We start from the raw sequence: 6,000 nt of genomic DNA on the forward strand, positions 1-6,000 counted from the left end.
ACCTTTAACATTCTACCTTGTGAAAAGCACAGCACTAGGGTCTCATGTAGGCAGTGAGAGCTGTTTTTGTGTCTATTTAATTCTTCATTATTTTTCTGAAGTTAATAAAGAAGCATTAAATGCCACAGTTTTTGTGCACTGTCCTCTAAAAAAAAAAAATAATTAAAAAAAATCCCCCAAAACCAGAAAACAAACATACAAAAAACACAAAAGTCAGACCCATGGACAACTCATGAAAGTGCAACAGAGTTTAAAGATCAACAGCCTAGATGATTACCCTGCCTCCATTAGTACCTAGAACTATAAAACTATGGCTGCAGGAGAAGGAGAAATTTAATTTGAACTGAAAGAAAGACTCTATAATTTCTACCATTTTTATAGAAGTATATAAGATTAAGGTAGTGTCAACAATGACCCTGAACAGATGTCAAGCGTGAAGACTTTCAACATACTGGATTTTGCCAGTTGTCACCACACTGTAATAATAATAATAATAATAAAAAAAAGAAAAAGCCCCATCGAAACCTGATCTGTCTGCTCAGGTCTCCCCTTGCATCTACACAAATGCATTATTAGATTCGCCTACAATAGCAAATTTGCAAACGTTTATATGCTCTCCCAAGTAAAGCATTTCAACTGTCTGAATCTGCCATTTTAACAAATTCAAGCATAAGACTTTAAATTCAATTAGCACAAATCTCAGCGCTCCCAACATTAAATTTGCAAGTGACATTTAATGGCATTCAACACACACACAAAGCTAAGCTAACACACTAATGGACCAGCAAGGAAAATTTAAGACACTCCAAAACGCTAAGCTCTTTTTTAGTCAAGGAAATTAAAGGTACAGGCTGCGCTGGACAGGAAGAGATTGCAATTATTCAAAATCCTTCTTAAACCAAGGCTCACAAGCTCTCCTTTCCAGATACACCAGACAGCTATGGCTGCACATACCATTGAGAGCAAAGGAGAAAAGCAGCTGCTCTATTCAGCAAGATCTCCTTCTAAACTGCTGGGTTTTGGGGGCAATATACCTAATGTAAGGCTCTTTCAGTTAAGACAGGAATTAACAACCTCTTCTGCAGTTTTTACTTCTGTTTCCTGCTATCTCTTTTTCTGACAAAGGCTTAGGCTACACAGCCCCACTCACCACCATTTCCCAGACCCACACCAACTGATACCCACAGGAGCACTAAATTTTCCAAGCCCTGTCCCAGCTGGCTAATAAGGAAGCAACACTGCATCCCCAAGAAGCCAGCCCAGTGAGCACACCTGAGGAATTCTGCTACTCTGCCTCCCCACTACACACCTGCACCTCACACAACCTGATAAGAAAGCTGCCAGTTTTCACACAGCTATGCTTCTTGCATTCAAAAAACCCAAAGCTACTGAACTTCATGGACTCCTTTAAGTCTGTTTTCCAAGTTGCAATATGCTTTGCCTTAACTCCATATAATCAGCAAAGCCAGCTACTTCCAAAGAGCTTCAAAATCAGGGAGACAGAAGGCAGACCACACTGGGAAACCTGAGAGAGAAAAAAGCTTTAGAGTCACAGTTAAGCAGAGGGAGCTATTTTTTTGTTGTTGTTTAAATCTAATCAAATTAGCACAAGCAAAACCTATGGTTAGTGAAGATACTTTCACAATAAAGATTTGCAGATGGGTATCTATAGAGCAGCACCGCACAAGCCCATGAAGGAAACATCAATAGGATATGTTCTGCTCCACACAAGTCTTGCTGCTCTGATTTGGATGAGTGAACTGTAAAGACCAGTAACAGCAATAACTACATTTTAAAAACTGCATTTCTTTAAGAGACACGTTAATAGTTTCCTAAATTAGACTTTCTTTTACCTTAACAGCTCTTGGTCAAGAGCCATCAGAACAGAGCGTGGGGAGTACTTTCAAGGATTTCACACCCACCCCACCCCTGCAACTACATTAATGCATTTGATAAGACCAGAAACGATATAGACCAATATTTTAAAGATGTTTAAACATTCAGTTACGTTAATGAACTATACACAGCACAGGGAAGCCAGCTACACTTAATAGCTTATTAGGATGATCTTTTTATCAACAAAAGCCAAGCCCAAGTTACCTGCACTGCCTCTGCTAAGTAGCTGTTCAAAAGCATAAAATGTATTTGGGATGAAAGCATCACAAAAAGCCAGTAGGTTAGGTTTCATACTTTCTTCAGTGGTCTGCATTTCCCTTAGCTTTTTGCAGGGGTGGGGGTTGGGGGAGCAGATGACACACAACAGGACTCTATTATTAACTTGAATGATGCCACACACTTCAGGAATTCAAGCTGTATTAAAAGCTGGAGTTTCCAATCCACAGCACAGGAGTCACGCAGAACATCAGCCTTTGGAGGGCTGCCTGCCCCTATCTACCTGTTGGTCTCCTGGGTGCAAAAAGCCTCCAATGTCACCAAAATCCTTCAGAAACCACTTAAAGTACACAGGAGCTCACTTCATGACCCTCAGATTCTAAAAAAAAAAAACAAACCAACCCATCTCTCAAAACTTAGGTTTTTGAGCTCATTTTAAGCCTACCTTTACTTCAGAGCATTTTTTTCCACATAGTTTTTGATGTGTTGCACTTGAATTACGACTGAAATAGCATTTAGGTGCTCTGCTCTATTTCAGCAAAGAACAATTTGGACCTACCTCACTGTGAAGCCTTAAAAATTCTTCCTGCATAACACAGTTCTCTGTGAACCACACCATGAGACAAGGATCTCATGTCACATTCAACAAAACTAGCGTTTGTGGCCACATACAAGTTTCCTAGTTTATTTTTTGATGGAGCTATACAGATTTTTTTTATTTTATTTTATTTTACTTCAAACAGGCCCTTCCTGACATACTGGAGAACAAGGGTCTGGATTATTTTTGTCTAAGCATTTTTTACAGGATGTCCTGTTGCCCCAATTAAAAAAACCTTTAATTCAGCAACCATTCCTTACAGTCAGGCTGAAATTGCTATTAAATCTGAATAAGTCCCAGGCCATCCATTTTTAGTGCATCAATTAACCAACACTGAACAATGCAGAGTGGCAGCAACCAAAAGACTGGAAGAATTTTTAAGTTGCCATCACCTACAGCACACACGGCATTCTTCCACATGTTCAGTTGAAGAGAACTCAACAATTATTTAATTAAAAGCAGCACCTATTCAAGCTTGAGTGTTGAGAAAAGCAATGGAGAACAGGTATACAGCAGGTGCTATTAACAAGTCACTGCCTTTTAAGGATACCATTAACTCTGCATAGTCAAATAGTATTCATTAATACCTCCAAATCCTGAAAATGATCCACGTACTTCAATTTATTAAATTAAGTGTTGCAAGTTTTCATTAAAAGCTAACTAAATGTGGAGCCATGTTGTCTCTAGGTTGGCAACTGAAAGACAAAAGAAGAATGATAAATGATTTGGGAATCAGTTTGTTGCACAGATCACAAGCATAGTTTAAAGGCGTCTGAGCTAAATTTAATTTTGCTCCACATGCACAAACCTGGAAAATCAAGGAAATCTCTCTGGATTTAAAGGGGGTTTACTACCTTTACTGTAAAAGTAGCCTTTATCTTTTGTCTGCCACCAACCAGAGTTGGGTTGATTGTATTGTCTTTCCAAACTCTAAACAACTTCACAAAGCTGAAGCAATTCCAATGCCCACCAAAATACTGTATGAATTAAGACAGAAGTGCACATGACGCCAATGCAACATCCACTCCCCAAACAAATAAATGTAGCCAAGCCCAAACCCACCAAGATCAACAGCAGAGCTTCCACTGACTTTAGCTGTCAGGCATCACATCTGTATTTTATACCGGTTTGCAAACGGGCATGAAAGCCAAAAGAAACCATTTTCATCCACGGAGACCTGAAGTGACAGAACAGCATCTGAAGGAATCGCTACAAAACCTGTCATCACAACATGATCCGTTGATGCTGCCATCAACCAAAGCGACACGAGGACATTCATCAACATCCCATTTCCAGTTCCGCTAAGAGAGGCTGCCTGCATCAGCAAGCTTCATCACCACCATGTCAATATGGCACAGCTCCCATTTTTTACAAATAACACTCTTTTGCTTTCCATCCTTGTCTTGCATATTTATGGTGCCTGAAGGCACCAAGGCCTTCTTCTTTAATGAGGTTTTCACACAGGACATAAAAAAACAGAAACCCTGATCAAAACAGAGCCTCCAGGAGGAACACAGCAAAAACACAGCCACATGCGTTATACACCCAAAAAAATCCAAATACTGCAGCCCATCAATCAGCAAGGTATTTCACAAGCAAACAGGGTGCACACCCACGTGCCAGGGTGCTGATGGTGATGAGACCTCTCCACACCCCTCTTCTGCTTTCCAGCCTCTTCACCCCCAAGTCCCTCAGGCCATTGTTATCCAGCAAACCTCAGACCCAGGAAGGTGGCACAGCCCTAAGGCCACCACTACAGCCCTCTTAAGTCATTGGGACAGGATGAATCTCCTCCCTGCTGGCAGCAGATACCTCCAGCTTCTTTTGGAGTGGGATGCAGTCTGCCTTCGCACCCCAGCAAGCTGAGGGGATGAGGCAACCCCTGGGCTGCATGGAGCCCAGGCCTGGCCTGAGGGGGGACCTAAGGCCCCACCGAGGCTAAGGCGACCGCAGCCCCTGGCCTCACTCCCACGGTCCCACCTGAAATGAGGAGACCACATGCTCCCCAGGCCCTGTGGGTCACGGGGGTCTGGATCCCCTACTCAGACACCCTGGGGAGGAGGGGTACAGATCCAACCAGGCACCATGGCTGAGGGGACCTGAGCCACTCCTGGGTCCCAGGGCTAAGGGGACTGCAGCCCCCCGAGCTGACAGGACCAGAGCTCCCCAAGGTTGAGGGGACTGCTGCTTCCCCATTCCCCCTGGGGCCGAGGGGCCCACATGCCCCCGATCTGCTGGGCCCAGAGCTCCCTCAGGTCTCCAGAGTTGAGGAGCCCCCCAGAACCCCCAGGGCTGAGGGGAACCGAGCCCTCCCCAGGGCTGAGGGGGCCTGGACACCCCCCGCGGATCCCCCGGGGCTGCGGGGTCCGCCACCGAGCTGAAGGGCCGAGACCCCCGCGCCGCGGCCCGGACTGGCCCCGCCGCTACACGGCCCCGCCGCGGGCGGCGGAGGCGGCCCCGTCACCGCTGTCACCCGCTGCCCCGTCCCGCCACCACCACCCCCGGGCCTGCGTCCGGCCCCACCGCCCGGCCCCGCGATGAGGCGGCACAGGCGGCACGGCTCGCTGCTCACCGTACGGCGCGGAGCCCCGCGGCAGGTCGGGTCGGGTCGGAGCGGCCGCCGGGCGGGCGGATCCCCTGGGCGGCGGCGGCGGCCCCGTATCCCGTGCGGCGACGGCGGCGGGCGGGGCGGGCGGCTCCGCGCGTCACGTGACCGCCGTGTCATGCCGCGCCGCCATCTTGTGCGCGGCGGGTTGGGGCCGGCTCGCTGTCAGGGGACGCTGCTGTCAAAAACCCTATTTCCAGGGGGATTTATCCCCCACGTTGCTCGTTAAGCCCTGGAACTGCGGAGCAGGCCACTCCTCGTTGCGAAAGCCACTATTTCGCCTGTAAACAAGCCACCTTTGAGCTTTCTGAGCACATGTAGCCAAAAAAAAAAAAAAATCCGGCATCAGTATGATTTACTCCGAGCAGATGAGGTGAAGTTCTCACGCTAAATCTGGTTGGCATCCTGACAGAGCTGGGGCAGATGTGGCCTTGTCCCTCAGGAGGTGAGGCTGCACTCTGCCAGCATGGGGAACCATTCCCTTTCCACCAGGAAAACGCTATCCAGGGCTGAGGCAAGGGTGTCCCTGAGCCGCAAGAACAGAGGGTGTGTGACTGGAGCAAACTCTTGACATCTGCTTTTATTTTATTTCCAAAGGCTGTTCCTGGCTGTTGGGCTTCTGGTCACCTTTTTTATAACATGAAGATCTATGGACACACAAGAAGTCAGCTGTTTTTAATAAATT

At 46.7% G+C, this 6,000-nt stretch overlaps 1 protein-coding gene across 2 annotated transcripts in view; it reads right to left on the minus strand.

The window, feature by feature from the left end:
• The window catches only part of SGMS1 (sphingomyelin synthase 1), a 99,651-nt gene extending 94,231 nt beyond the window's left edge, over positions 1-5,420 (minus strand). Inside the window, exon 1 of one of the 2 annotated variants that reach the window (XM_055802802.1) lies at positions 5,283-5,420. The gene's annotated coding sequence lies outside the window, so the exon portion shown is untranslated. The remainder of the gene's footprint in view (positions 1-5,282) is intronic. The other variant, XM_055802839.1, reaches the window with a different exon arrangement.
• Positions 5,421-6,000: the final 580 nt, after the last annotated feature.

The sequence above is a fragment of the Falco peregrinus genome, chromosome 1 (genome assembly GCF_023634155.1).
Source record: "Falco peregrinus isolate bFalPer1 chromosome 1, bFalPer1.pri, whole genome shotgun sequence".
Taxonomy (NCBI): domain Eukaryota; kingdom Metazoa; phylum Chordata; class Aves; order Falconiformes; family Falconidae; genus Falco; species Falco peregrinus.